Below are 16,416 nucleotides of genomic sequence, written 5' to 3' on the forward strand. Positions count from 1 at the left end.
TTATCATTTATAAACACCATTTAATAGTGGGTTCTGGGTAAGCTTGCATAGCTAAAATTTGGGACAACCTAAAGTTTAGTGGTTTGAACTCACCCAGTGCCAATAAGGAGGAAAGGCCTGGCAATCTACATCTGTAAATATTACAATCGAGAAAACCCTATTAAGTTTTAAAAGTCTGTGAGTAGCCATCTAAGATACAATGGTGGTTTCACCCTTTTGGGAGCAAGGGAGAATGAAGGAAACTAAAGATACAAGGGAAAAATTAGTCCAAAGGACTAAGAGACCACATCTACCATGGCCTCCACCAGACTGAGTCCAGTACAACTAGATGGTGCCCGGCTACCATCACTGACCGCTCTGACAGGGATCACAATAGAGGGCCCCAGACAGAGCTGGAGGAAAATGTAGAACAAAATTCTAACTCACAAAAGAAGACCAGACTTACCCGTCTGACAGAGACTGGAGAAACCCTGAGAGTATGGCCCCCAGACACCCTGTAAGCTTAGTAATGAAGTCACTCCTGAGGTTCACCCTTCAGCCCATGGAACAAAACAAGACTAAAGGGGCACAGTGGCCCACGGGCACGAAAGCTGGCAAAAGGGAATCCAAGGTCGAGAAGGGAGAGTGTTGACATGTCGTGGGGTTGTCAACCTATGCCATAAAACAATATGTGTACTAACTGTTCAATGAGAAACTAGTTTGTTCTGTAAACCTTCATCTAAAGTACAATAAAACAAAACAAAACAAAAACTAATGCAATTAAAAAAAAAAAAAAACTAATGCCAAAAAAAAAGGAAACCCTATTAAACAATTCTGCCCTGTAACACATGGAGTCACCATGAGTTGGAATTGACTCATTGGCAATGGACTGTTTGTTTTTTGATTTTGAACTATATTGCTTATGAGCAACAGACTTCTTAGAACTTAATTCTTAACATGCTTTTAAACAGAGATTATTGATAATATTGGTAGGTGTTTCTTATAACAATTATAAAAATTTATTAGCATATTTTCTTTTTTAATTTTTCCCCTTTGTAGAATATCTGCTTTTGGTTCTGGACAAGAAGGTCATTTTAAATTTCTTTTAGACTGTGAAATATTCATCTTTTGACAAATCATGGAATAGCTCTTATTTCTCCCTCTTTTCTTTACCTCATGCCCCCTTTTAAAACCATTCTAATGTTATGATTTCTAGAACACTTATGTAACCCAGAAAGTCAATTGTTATCAGGAAAAAAAAAAAAAAGACTTTGACTTTTCAAAGTTCATTAGTCTGAAAGTACAATAATATTCTTTATTATATCCAGCAGAGATGTGATATGGGTCACCCCAGGCATTGGCCTGAAAACTTGTTCTTGGCAACTGAGTCACTTGAGATGAAAATGTTAATATATATGAATAGATATGAGTCAATGCTATTCTGGGTATGAAAAGAAGCATGGTGTACTGGGTATATTGTACCCATGTGTAGCACAGAAAAGTCTGAAAAATAATGTAGAAAGCTATGACAAATATGGCAATCAATTTTTAAAAGTTTTCTTTTAAATTGATGATAATTTTTACAAAAAGGGACAGTCCTGGTACAGTGGTAGAATTCTTGCCTTCCATGTGGGAGGCCTGGGTTCAATTCTGACCAATGTACATCATGTGCAGCCACCACTCAGTCTGCCAGTGGAGGCTTGCATGTTGCTATAATGCTGAACAGGTTTCAGTGGAGCTTCCAGACTAACAGACTAGGAAGAAAGGCCTGGTGATCTACTTCTGGAAATCAGCCAATGAAAACACCATGGATCACAACAGTCCGATCCCATCGTACATATGGTAACCGTAAGTCAGAGGCTGACTCGACAGCAGCTAACAACAGCAGCAACAACATTTTTTACAAAGGTACAAGTCCAGAGCATTTAGCTCAAATTTACAAAAAACAATTGTTCTTAGGCATACAATAACACGATTTTAATGATTTTTCTGTTCCCAAAGTAAGCATGTGGAGAGGCCATGAGAACGAATGAAAAGAACTCTGGGTTAGTTACTGAGATGATGGGTAAATCACTTGGTATCTTTGGGAATTAATTTTCTTATTTCCAAGATGATGGAAATGGCCAAGTTATTATCATCCCTTTCTGATTTAGAATAACTTGATTTGGGGTTGTATACTGTAAAGAGATGCCCTATAATGGACCTGGGGTGACCCACATTGTGCCTACAACAGTGTCCAGGGACTGTATGGAAATCTCTGTGGCACCTTCCCTGCTTTTATGTTGTATCTCATCCAGCTTTCTAGACTAAGAAAGCAGTGCGAAGTAGTGTGAGATGTGTGTGCATATTAGAAAGGCTTGGCTAATAGAAGGTTTAGATGGAATGCATGACAACAAATAATCACTTATACCAGAAACCCTTCAACAATATGGCTGAACACCTGAAATTGAAAGAAACAGTTTGATAGGTTTCTGGTTCAAGATTGTTAACTGAACTCATGCATTAACCTCTCCTTCCTCTCAAAAATGCCCCTGAAATGGCAGAAGCAATATAAGAATAAGAAATCCAAAGTAGTTCTAGGAAACCAGGAATAGGGGTGTTCTCTGACTTCAGAAATCTAGGCGGTTGCTAAGAATATGAGCTCTGGAGCCCAGCTGCTGCATCTTTGGATCCTTGGGAAAGTTACTTAACTTCTCTATGTTTCCATATATGACAAATGGGGTAATAGTACCTACTTCAGAGTGTTGCTATGAAGACTAATACAAGTGAAGTTCTTTGAACAGTGCCTGGCATGTAATACGTTTTCACATCTCATCTATAATTAATGTTATTATTGAGCATTAAAGCACATGTCAGTGATGATGATGTCTGCCAGGGTTGAGAAATTTACAGTCATATTTAGGTGAACGAAAACAGGCCCAATGATGTGATCTTTCTTATCAAAACAAAACAAAATCCAAACCCATTGCCATCTGCTAGATTCCGACTCAGTGACTCTATAAGACAGTGTAGAACTGCCCCATAGAGTTTCCAAGGCAGTAAATCTTTAGGAAGCAGACTGCCACATCATTCTCGCATGGAGCGGCTGGTGGATTCAAACCGGGGCTTCACACTGGTTCTTCCTGGTTCAGCCACGGCTGAGGTAGCAAAACTGAAACAGGCACAAATTTTTAAAATTTGGGCAAACTGGAACGACAACTGAAACGGAAAAATTACTTCTCGAAACGCTGCTAGAAACCTAATCTCCCTCTTAGAAAACAAGGACAGCTTACACATTGAATAGCAACCAAATCTCTTGCCTGTTGGATTTTGAGCAGAGTCAGGAACATTGGTGTCCCACTCAAAGATGGCGGCTGTCCTCTCCACTTTGAATGTGTGTCGCTCTCCACGGGTCTGCCAATGACCCAGTCTCATGCATCAGGCTCCTGAAGGGCTCACTAGCCTCTTCTGAGTCTCCTATTCCAGGGCTTTGACAAGTAATTTTTCGTGTTCCAGTTAGTATCATTCTGGATCACCCAAATTGTACATACAAATTCGGGTCTGCTCCAGTTTCGTTTCCTTAACCATGACAGAACTGGTTGCAACCAGTCCGAAGCCCTGGTTTAAAACGCTGACCTTTTGGTTAGCAGACCAGCATTTACCCACCGCACCACCAGGGCTCCTCTTTTTTATCCCACCCACTGCCGTCAAGTTGATTCGGACTCACAGCGACCCTATAGGATAGAGTAGAACTGCCCCATAGAGTCTCCAAAGCTGTAAATCTTTGTGGGAGCAGACTGCCACGTTTTTCTCCGGTGGAGTGGCTGGTGGGTTTGTACTGCTGACCTTTTGGTTAGCAGCCAAACGCTTTACCCACTGTGGCACCAGGGCTCGGATATCCATATACGATGGCATATTATTTAGACATAAAGAGAAATGAAGTTCTGATACATGCAACGACATGGTTGAACCCTGAAAGCATTATGCTGAGTGACATAAGTCAGAGACAAATATTATATGATCCTATTTATATGAAATATCTAGAATAGGCAAATGCATAGAGACTAAAGTTTATTACTGGTTACCAGGGACTGGAGAGAGGTTTGGGGATTTATTGCTTAAGCAGTACTCAGTTTCTGTTTAGGGGGTGGCAAACATTTGGAAATAGGTAGTGCTGATGGTTGCACAACATGGTGAATGTAATTAATATCACTGAATTGTACACTTAATAGTTAAAATGGTAAGAATTTTTCTTATATGTATTTTAATGCCGAATAGAACTTTTTAGGTATGCCTTAAACAAACAATTCAGATTAAAAAAAAATATATTGAAATAGCAGTGTTATTTGACAAAGAGACATAATGGTATTTCACTAACACAGCAAGGTACACTGGTACATGAGAATACCAAAAACTGGCAACCATTTTTTGCTCAAATCAAGCACCATGAAATCCTAACTGCTCCCTTTCTCTCCCATTTCGCATTACCATCAGAAGGTCCTATGAGCTTGTTAGGGACTGAATTGTGTGTCCCCAAAATGTGTGTCCACTTGGCTAGGCCATGATTCCCAGTATTGTGTGTTTGTCCACCATTTTTTGATCTGTTGTAAATCCTAATTACCACATTGCAAAGAAGGGAATTCCAGAACACTTAATTGTGCTCAGGAGGAACCTGTATATAGACGAAGTGGCAGTCATTCAAACAGAACAAGGGGATACTGCATTTATGGATTAAAGTCAAGAAAGGTGTGCGTCAGGGTTGTATCGTTTCACCCTGTTTATTCAGTCTGTATGCTGAGCAAATAATCTGAGAAGCTGGACTATATGAAGAAGAATGCAGCATCGGGATTGGAGGAAGATTCATTAACAATCTGTGATATGCAGATGATACAACCTTGCTTGCTGAAAGTGAAGAGGATTTGAAACACTTATTGATGAAGATCAAAGACCACAGTCTTCAGTATGGATTACACCTCAACATAAAGAAAACAAAAATCCTCACAAATGGACCAATGGGCAACATCATGATAAATGGAGAAAATATTGAAGTTGTAAAGGATTACATTTTAGTTGGATCAACAATGAATGTGCATGGAATCAGCAATCAAGAAATCAAACAACACATTGCATTGGGCAAATCTGCTGCAAAAACCGTTTTTAAAGTATTCATAAGCAAAGATGTCACTTTAAGGACTAAGGTGTGCCTGACCCAAGCCATGATGTTTTCAATTGCCTTCTAGGCATGTGAAAGCTAGACAATGATTAAAGAAGACCAGAGAAGAATTGATGCCTTTGCATTGTGTTATTGGTGAAGAATATTGAATATACCATGGGTTGCCAGAAGAATGAACAAATCTGTCTTGGAAGAAGTACAGCCAGAAGGCTCATTAGAAGCAAGAATGGGGAGACTTTGTCTCACTTTGGACGTGTTATCAGGAGGGATCAGTCCCTGGAGAAAGATATCATGATTGGTAAAGTAGAGGGTCAGTGAAAAAGAGGAAGACCCTCAACGAGATGGATTGACACAGTGGCTCAGTGGCTCAACAGTGGGCTCAAGTGTAACAACAATTGTGAGGATGGTACAGGACCCAGGCAATGTTTTGTTCTGTGGTATATGGGGTCTCTATGTGTTGGATCCGACTCAACAGCACCTAACAACAACAACATGATATTAACGAGGCAGGATTAGAGCCAGTTATGTTAATGAGCAGGACTCAATCTACAGGATTAGGTTGTATCTTGAGTCAATTTCTTTCGAGATATAAAGAGATGATTGAGCAGTGGGGAGGGACCCCATTACCACCAAGCAAGAGGAACCAGGAGCAGAGTGCATCCTTTGGACTAGGGGTCCCTGCACTGAGAAGTTCCTAGACCAATGAAAGATTGATGACAAGGACTTTCCCCCAGAGCTGACAGAGAGAAAGCCTTCCTCTGGAGGTGGTGCCCTGAATTTGGTCTTCTAGCCTCTTAGACTATGAGAGAATAAATTTCTGTTTGTTAAAGCCATCTAGCTGTAGTATTTCTGTTATAGCAGCACGAGATAACTAAGACAGAGCTCTACCTTTAAAATATATCTAGAATCCAGCCATGACCTTCATCTAATCACAAACCTGCATCATTTCCACTTTAACCTCTAATAAGTCTTGCTACTGCAATAGCTTCCTAACTGGCATCCCTGTCCACTCTTGCCCATTTACAGTCTATTCTCCCCTCAATAGCCAAAGAAATGAATTTGTCATGTGTGATGGATTGAATTATGTCCCCCTAAAAATAAGTGTATCAATTTGGCTGGGCCATGATTCCTGGTATTGTGTGATTTTGCTATACATTGTAAATCCTGCCTGTATGATGTTAATGAGGGAGGATGGACGGCAGTTGTGTTAGGGGGGCAGGACTCAACCTGTAAGACTGGATTGTGTCTTGCGGCAATCTCTTGAGATACAAAAGAGAGTAGCCAGCAGAGACAGGGGGACCTCATACCACCAAGAAAGCAGCACCAGGAGCAGAGTGCATCCTTTGGACACGGGGTCCCTGTGCCTAAGAAGCTCCTCGACCTCATACCACCAAGAAAGCAGCACCAGGAGCAGAGTGCATCCTTTGGACATGGGGTCCCTGTGCCTAAGAAGCTCCTTGACTAGGGGAAGATTGAGGACAAGGACCTTCCTCCAGAGCCAACAGAGAGAGAAAGCCTTCTCCTGGAGCCGATGCCCTGAATTTGAGCTTATACCTACTAGACTGTGAGACAATAAATTTCTCTCTGTTAAATTCATCCACTTATGGTATTTCTGTTATGGCAGCACTAGATGACTACGACACCATGCAATCAGATCGTATCTCTCCTCCAATACTCTACCATTCCAGGACCCTTCTCAAGGCTTTACAAGTCCCTACATGATCTAGCCCTGGCTACCTCTCCAACCCTCATTCCTCCATCTTCCCTATATCCAGTCAGCTCCAGCCATGTGGGCATTTTTGACATTTCTTGAAAAGGCTAAACATACCTTTTGCACCCCAGGGCCTTTGCCCTTGCTGTTCATTCTTACTGAAATGCTCATCCTCCAGGTATCCATGTCACTCCCTCCCACTTCACTCTGTCCTTTGCAAAAATGTCATCTTTTCAGATAGGACTTATCTGCCCGCATATCTAAATAGAACCCTCCCATCACCCTCTGTTTCCTGTTTATTATCTATCTCCCAACTAGAATGTAAATTCCATGAAGGCAGGGAATTTGTTTTGTCCTCTGCTCTACCATTAGTGCCCATCAGAGTGCTTGGCACATACTAAGTATCCATTAAAAATTTGTTGAATTAGTAAACTAGTTTAAGCCAAAGGAGAATTTATCATTAGGAGATGAATATGTCTCACCGAGGCTAAGGACAAAAAGGCAGTTGGGTCTCAGAATCAAACTGGATCCAAGAAACCATCAGAATTCTCTTTTTTCCTGTCTGATATATTTGTATCTCTCTATGTATCTGCTTCATTCTCTCTCTTTCTAGGTCAGATTCTTTTACTCAGCTGGAGGCAGGGCCTGTGCCAATGGCACCTATGTTTAACACGTTACAGCTTTATCACTGGCAAGTCTCACAATCCCAGAAGGGGCCATTGGCCCTGATGTGGTAGGAGTGCATATCCTGGACCAATCAACTGGCTAGGATGGGCTCACATTTTAACATTGCTGCTGTTGATGCAGGAGTCCCTGGGTGGTGCAAATGGACTACTAACCAAAAGGGTGGCAGCTCAAACCCATCCAGACGTGCCTCAGAGGTAAGGCCTGGAGAACTGCTTCTGAAATGTCACAGCCTTGAAAACCCTATGGAATGCAGTTTTACTCTGCACACAAGGAATTCACTTGCTGACAACTAACGACAACAAAAAAGCCCCTGATGTAAAATGGACTCACAAACCAGAGAAAAAATTTAGGCTGAAGTTTGGAAATTTAAGCCCATCCAGAGGCACCTTGGAAGAAAGGCCTGGCCATCTAGTTCTGAAAATCAGTCATTGAAAACCCTACGCAGCACAGTTCTACTCTGACACTCGTGGCATTTCCATGAGTCAGAGCTGACTACAGGGATACTGGTTCTTGCTTTTGTTTTTTTAAAGAAAATACAGGAGAACATTTTCATAATTATTTATGTACTCCCCTACCCCCCAACAAACATACACAACACAGAGGAAGAGGCCACTCACATATATTATGATGGGGATTGTGATGGTTAAGATTGTGTGTCAACTTGCCTGGGCCAAGATTCTCAGTGTTTATATGTGTTCATCCCCATGATGGGATCTGCACTGAGTTGCCAATCAGTTAAAAGGGAGTTTCCCTGGGCGTGTGGCCTGCATCCGAATATAAGCAGACATTCTGGCTCTTGCCTCTCTGGATTCTGCAGCGGGTTCCTGTTCATCTGACCTCTGGTTCTTGGGACTTGCGCTAGCAGCTTACCTGTCAATCTTGGGATTTGTTGATCTTCACAGCCTGTGAGCAAGCGCCCTGCTCTCTGCCCTGCCAATCTTAGGTTCAACAGCCCCTGAGGGCTATGTAAATGAGGAGAAGCCTCTATTCTGATCCATGGACTTGGGCCATTCCAGTCTCTATAATCTGGTGAGCCATTTCCTTGATATAAATATCTGTATATATTTTTATGCTTTACTGGTTTTACTTCTCTAGAGAACCCAGCCTAAGACAGGGATATAAACTGACATATTTGGGGAAGGAAATTCAGAAGTATCTGAAAAATACTTAAAGTATTTATCACTTCTGATTTATCAATTTCTTTTTTAGGCATCTACTCTTTCTTTTCTCTTACTCTAGAAATACTCAAGTATGGGCACAAATATATAATTTGCAGTATTCTTTGTGAATATATTAAGGCAATCCATATGTATAATAACAGGAAAATATATTACATGAATTCTGACAAATCCATACCATGAAATATTATTTGGTCTTTGAAAAAAAAATGAGGTCGGTTTGTATGTGTTATTACGAAGGAGGTCTACAATATAATCTTGAGTAAAATAACACGTTACATAATAATAATAAAAAAAACTAAACCAAACCTGTTACCTTTGAGTCATTTCTGACTCATGGTGACCCCATGTGTTGCAGGTAGAACTGGCCCATAGGGTTTTCTTGGCTGTAATCTTTATAGAAGCAGACTGACAAGCCTTTCTCCATGGCCCCACTGGGAGGGTTCAAACCACCAGCCTTTAGATTAGTAGTTGAGCACAAACCATTCGCTCCATCCAGGGACCTTACATAATAATACACACACACACACACACACACACACACACACTGCCGTAGAGTCGATTCCGACTCATAGCGACCTTATAGGACAGAGTAGAACTGCCCCATAGAGTTTCCAAGGAGTGCCTGGAAGATTCCAACTGCCAACCTCTTGTTTAGCAGCTGTAGTACTTAACCACTATGCCACCAGGGTTTCCTACATAATAGCTAACACTTATTGAGTTCTTACTGTGTGCTGTGCTTTTTCGTAAGTAATTATGAGTATTAATTTTCACAACCTGCTATGAGGTATATACTAATATTATTTCCATTTTACTAATTAGGAAAATTTGGCACTGAGATGGAGCTGAGGTTTGAACCAAGGCAGTCTTGCTTAAAGCTCATGCGCTGAAGAACCATGCTCTACAGACTTTGTATCATATAATATCATCTTTGTTTTAAAAATGGGAATGTTTGTGTTAGTATGTGCTTAAAAACATACCCTAAAATGTAACTGTGGTTACCCCCACCTAGTGGTGGTATTATGATAAGTCTTTGTATAGCTTTGTCTCTGATCTTTTTCAAAAAAACATGTTTTCCTTGTAAAATATTAAAGTGAAAGCTTAAAAGTTTAATGACATATGTTAAAGTGATCCAGTGCTACAATACAATCATCAAGATTTAGTATTCAGCAAAGCATCTTGTTTATGGTGGATACTTGATAAAAACTTCAATGAATGAACAAATGAATGAACAAATGGATGAATAACCAACCTCTTCTACTAGACTGTAAACTCTTCAGACTCGTTGGTCCCTACTCTTTTGCAGTACCCATTGCTGTTAAGTCGATTCTGACTCATAGCTACTCTATGTTGAAGTGCTCTCACTCAATAAATATTTGTTGTATGTTTGCATATATATCCATTAAATCTAAATGTTTTTTTTTTAAAAAAATGTCCTTACTATAGCTTTATTTCTTTTTTTTTTACTTTCTTTTTTCCTAAAATTTGGCTTATGTTATTGACTTAGAAAACGCAAAGCTTCTTGCAATACACCTCTTTAATAACTAGTTATTAGCGCATCTCAGGAATGTGTAATTTAGTGGCATCTTATGATTTTAGTTCTTAATAAGATGAAGCTAGGAATAAAAAATTAATATATAAAGCATCTTTGAGTTCTAGCTTGTAAAATAATATTATTGAATTTTAGAGCTTACAAGCTTACCTTGCTTTGGGAAATCAGTTTGAATTTGAACTGTTTGAAAATTAATAGGGGGAATGTTTCTTTGTTTTTAGAGAATACTGTATTTGAAAGACAAGGACTTTGCTTGCAATGAGAAGCAAATCTTTTGCGTTTGGGAGAAATCTGGAGCCTCTGGAACATACTGTGACAATTCAGTGCTCTTAGCAACCGAAAGAGCGTGGGCTGTGAATGTGTGCAGCCTAGTGACATTAGAAAATCAATTTGCAGAGAGGTGGTTTGGAATTTGCAGAGTCTTTTTTTCCAAGCGCGTGAAGAGGTGTTGAAGCCACGAAGTGATTAGAAAGTGACATGTATTTCACTGCTTGTATAATATTCGGTAGCTCAGATTTTCCTGCTCTGTATCTACTCCTTCTGCTTCATTTTTTTTTTCCTTATGTTCCAAGAGAATAACATCACGCTTGGTGGAGACGTGTATAAGAGAAAAACTCTACTTATAGTGTTTGTCTCTGATGATCATATCCCTCTTGAAGCACTCCCTTCTTTCAGGACTCATAGTCACTAGAACTACCACTCATCTGTCAATTTGCTGTATGATGGTGGCTTTCATGTCACCATGATGTTGGAAGCTCTGCAATCAGTATTTCAAAAACCAGCAGGGTCACCCATGGTAGGCAGGTTTCAGTGGAACGTATAGATGAAGACAGACTAGGAAGAAAGACCTGATGATCTACTTCCAAAAATTAGCCAATGAAAACCTTATGCATCACAATAAATATTGTCTGATATAGTGCTAAACGGTGAGCCCCTTAGGTTGGAATGCACTACATAATAACTACGACAATGGAATCAAATACATCACATATCATGAAAATGGCACAGGACTATGAAACATTTCACTGTGTTATACATAAGGTCACTGTGAGTTGGAATTGACTAGACAGCAGAGGGTTTGAGTTTTTTGTTGTTGTTATCTTCTTTTTTTTTAGGTTCATGGTATATTAGTTTATGATCTAAGCTAGGTAGAATATAAGAAGCTCCGGTGATTCAATGGTAAGCAGTTAGTTGTTAACCAAAAGGCTGGCAATTCGAACCCACCCAGAGGCTCTGTGGAAGAAAGACTTGGCAATCTGCTTCTGTAAAGATTACAGTCAAGAAAACCTATGGGGCAGCTCTACTCTGTAACACATGGGGTTGCTATGAGTTAGAATATAAGTTAGGTTACTCTTAGAAAATCTCCTAGTATTAGTACTCTAGATAAGATGGAAGTTTATTTCTCTCTCACATATAATCTGGGTGTCAGTGGTCCAGGACTAGTATTGTGGTTTCAAAGTGTTAGGGATTCAGGCTTTCTCTGTTGTTGCTCTGTCTTCCTTAGTGTACTGCTGGCATTAGTATGAAAGAGGGCTTGTGTAATGGACACACCTTATGCACTACCTCAGATTTCCTGTCTTCACTTGTCTGCTGGGCCCTCAACCACTTGTTCCATTCCAGCAGCTGCTGTGGTGACTGACTCCATGCTGGTCTGCTTGATTCCACCACCTGAGGCCACTGTCTTGAGTTTCTGGCTCCTTCTACCACTTATGAACTAGGAGGAAACACTATATCACAGAGTATGGGATTTGGCATCCCCAATAGTGGCCTAAGTGATCCAAGCAAAAGTGCAAGGCATAAACCTTGACCAATGTGAGAAAGAAGTCCAGAGGAATACAGCAAGTATCTATTTTTCACCATCCTCCCCCCTCCCCCGGCCTTAGGGACTACTCCAAGATATGATACATACAAGTCTATATAGTCTGTTGGGACGCATCCCACATGGCAGTTTCTTCATGATGCATTAGCCAGTATTGTATTTGCTTTCCACCCCTCTCAGCAACGCTTCCCCTTTCCCTCATCCTTGATGCGTGGAACTCCACTACCAAATAAAACATTAGCACTTATGCCTTTGCCTTAAATGGTTTCGAGGGAACCCAGGTGACGACAATACGAGTGAGGTAAAAAAAGCGGGTCCTTAGGATGGAATTTTAGAGTAAGATCACCCACCTGTCTGAAAGCAATAGGGACCCATTGGTAGTGGTAAGTGTGGTGCTAATATCTCTTGGCATACAGTGATTTCAACCCATAGTTTAATTGTGATGAGGTGGAGGTAGACAGCAAGGTATTAAGAGATCAAGTAGTTACGATGCTTAATCAGTATGGGGCAACACTAATTAAAGGGATTATGGTATGGGGATGGCTTCTCTGGAAGACACTGGAAACCCTGCAAAAAAAAAAAAAAACAGTCCTAGGGAAGTTAATTGACAATTTAAGGCACGGCCTGAAAGTCAAAGTGCTCAGAGGAACTGCAGGCTAGACTCTGCTGAAAATCTGGTTCAGGATCTGTCATGGATTGAATTGTGTCCCCCTGTCCTCTATTTTGTGATTGTAATTTTATGTTAAAGAGAATTAGGGTGGGATTTTAACACTCTTACTAAGGTCACATCCCTGATCCATTGTAAAGGGAGTTTCTCTGGGGTATGGCCTGCACCACCTTTTATCTTACAAGAGAAAAAAGGAAAGGGAATTGAGCAGAGATAACGGGGACCTCATACCACCAAGAAAGCAGTGCCGGGAGCAGAGTGCATCTTTGGGCCCAGAGTCCCTGCACTGAGAAGCTCCTACCTAGGCCAGGGGAAGACTGATGACAAGGACCTTCCTCCAGAGCTGACAAAGACTTCCCCTGGAGCTGATGCCCTGAATTTGGATTTGTAGCCTACCAGACTGTGAGAATATAAACTTCTCTTTGTTAAAGCCATCCACTTGTGATCTTTCTGTTATAGCAGCACTAGATGACTAAGACAGGATTGGATTATATAGGTAAGTAGATATCCCAAGGAAAAATTGGGGTTGAGAGACCTGAAATGGAGACACTTAGATGGACAAGCTTAAGAATTTTGAGCTCTTTAATTCCTCTGATCCCTCCAGGCTGGCAGAAGTAACCCCTAGCCACTTGCTAGAGAAAAAACAGCCTCTGCTTGCCTGGAGGAACATACAATGACCTAATCTAAGCAGATACCTTCCAAGATGACACTTGTTTTTCTCAAGATATGCCCCCAACATACTTCATTGCCTCCTAGCTGAAAACTAAAGTCAAGTTTCAGCACAGCCTGTGCAGGAAGTGCAAGCTCTGCTCCAGGAAGAAATAACCCACATGCCAAAGGAATTTCAGGATCTGGCTAATAGGTATTAGTTGAAACTGAATGGACCATGTGTAGGAGCGCATCCTGGGTATGTTAGACCAGAGGGGACAGAATACAAGGCTGGATAGGGGAGAATTCATTAACATGCGAACGCTAACCCATGAGTCAGGATCCCTAAAAACTTAACAAATGGTTTCTTGAGGCATGAGCCTAATGATGTCTTTGTTATGGATTGAATCATGTCCCTCCCCTCCAAAATATGTATTGAAATCCTGGCTCCTACACCTGTACACACGATCCTGTTTGGGAATAGTATTTTCTTTATTATGTTAATTAACTCATACCTGAGTAGGATGGGTTCTAAACCTAATCACTTCTGAGTTATAAAAAGAGCAGGATGGACACAGAGACACACTTGGGGAGAAGAGGGAGAAAGACAATGGAGACAGGTGTACCTTCAAGGATTGCTGGCAGTTGCTAGAAGGTGAAATCAACAAGGAAGGATCCCTTCCTAGAGTTATGCCCTAAGTTCAAAACTCTAACTTCCTAAACTGTGAGAAAATAAATTTTTGTTCTTTAAAGCCACCCACTTGCGGCATTTGTGTCACGGTAGCACTAAGAAACCAAAGCAGTCCTACATCAGATAAAGTGGGAATGGCAAACCATTCTTGATATCGTATTGAAGAAAGAGTCAGAAGGCTCAGGGAGGCAGGGATGTTAGAATGGATTTATGATGTATGTCCTAAGTATTCAGCACCTGGCCATGTTCCCTGGGATGGCCTGGAGGGCATTTCCTTCACTAAGGGTATAAGGAATACACAGATGAGGAGATCCCCAGCACCTTTGTGGCAGCTTGATAGTTTCTGTCTTCTGTAGGCCAGGGCTGATAGTGGGAGATTGTGCCGTGAAATTTAGCTCTATAATATCAATGGGGATAATGAGATTCCAGAATGGCAGGGGCTAGGTGGTAGCTTAATAAAGGCTGGCTGATATAATTACCATAATGGCCAGCCAGGCAAAAGTAGCAACCAAGGTGCCTTTACCTATAGAGATCTCTGGCTAATGGATCACGGTATTATTAGGGGCAAAATTGATGGGCAGCCAACTAAGATGTTTGTATAATCAGGAACCCCAGGAACTGGTCAGCAAAAGTCTGATATTAGTTGCTATAATGTAAAATCATAGTCTCTCACCTAATTACTGGATCTCAGTCAGGTCACAGACCCACATCCCTTAATTGAAGAGGTGACAATATTTAGAGACTCCTTACGTGGATTCGGGCCCTAATCATGGCCCTGACGTGTAAGCATAAGAGCTGCTATGGGTGGGAGGGCCAAGTGGCAGTATTTGAAAATGCCTACTCCAAAACAATAAATTAAAAGCACTATGGCACTCCAGAAAGAATTGAAGATATTACTGACACTGTCAAAGACTTGGAAGATGCAAGGCCATTATCATCCACAACTATTGTTATCACTGGCGATTTAGGTTTTGGAAGCTTGTACCCAGTCTGTTGCTAATTTATCTGTTGTGATAATGACTACATGCATTTCCATTGATATCCTATAGATAAAACCTATTTAATTTACCCAAGTAGTGGCTTTATCTGGTCTTTCCATCAATCTGAGCCTACTGCTGATGTTTGACAACATGGTATTCATACCACAGGTTATGCATTGCAAACACCTTTTCTGAGCGTGTGGCTTTTTTTCTACTTTCATTATGGTATCTTTCATCATTCCCAAGCTTTTTTTTCATGTATTCAAGTTGATCAGCATTTTCCTTTCTGTCCTTTACTTTTTATAGCTTTTAGGAAAGCCTTCAAGGTCATAAATACATTCTGCTAGGATTTCTTCTACTACCTTTATACACATATGAATTACATATTGCTCTCTGACTTTCCTTTTGCTTTACTGGGCAGGTTTTGGCTTCCTATGGATTCTGCCTCATGTCTGTCCTTGGCTTTAGTTTGGCTGCTTCTGTTCTGACTGCATGTAATAGGTGTGACGATCTGTGCAGCTAAGACTGGATATAACCTTCTCCAATCCGCCTTTCATTCTGCCACAATACTTTTCTTTCTGGAAAACAAACCGAATCATGCTCTTCTGTGTTCAGTGGTTCCTGACTGAATGATTATATTAGCAAGCACTTACATAGTACTTACTATCTGCCAGGTACTGTTCTAAGTGTTTTTTTTTTTTATGTGTTAACTCATTTAAACAAAACTGTGATGTAGGTAGTATTGTTATTTTATCCATGTTTTACAGATAAAGAAACAAATGCACAGCAAGGTTAAGTAACTTGGCAAAACTGAGATTCAAACCAGGCAGTCTGGCCTTAGAATTTGGGCTTTTAATCACATTGTACTATGTTTCTAACCAAGACTTTCCACTGAACACAGAACCAAGGCAAAATTTCTTAGTACACCTTCCAACTGCTCACTTAACTTGATCATGCCTTTCTTTCTGCCTCATCTTCTGCCCTCGATCTTTTGTTGTCTGTGGCTCACCACAGTAGACAGCTTGTTTCTTTAATTTGCTGTATATGTTTATGACTTGGTACTTTCCTCGGGCTTTTCTCTCAGTCAGGAATATCTTTCAATGTGTTGCTTCATCTTTTTTTTTTTTCATTCACTCATACCAACAAAGATTTATTGAGTCCTCCTCCGTTCCAGGCACTGGGCTTGGGTGCTAGGCTACCACAGCAAACCGGCAAATCCCTGGTTCAGGGGTCTTTCTGTTGATGAGGGGGCAGTTATAATCCAGTGAAAAACATCACCTTCTCTGCAGATCCTGTTCTCTCTCTAGCCCTAAGTTTCTTTTGCGGCTTCTATAACATTTTTTAAACCTTTA

Source organism: Elephas maximus, chromosome 4, assembly GCF_024166365.1.
Source record: "Elephas maximus indicus isolate mEleMax1 chromosome 4, mEleMax1 primary haplotype, whole genome shotgun sequence".
Taxonomy (NCBI): domain Eukaryota; kingdom Metazoa; phylum Chordata; class Mammalia; order Proboscidea; family Elephantidae; genus Elephas; species Elephas maximus.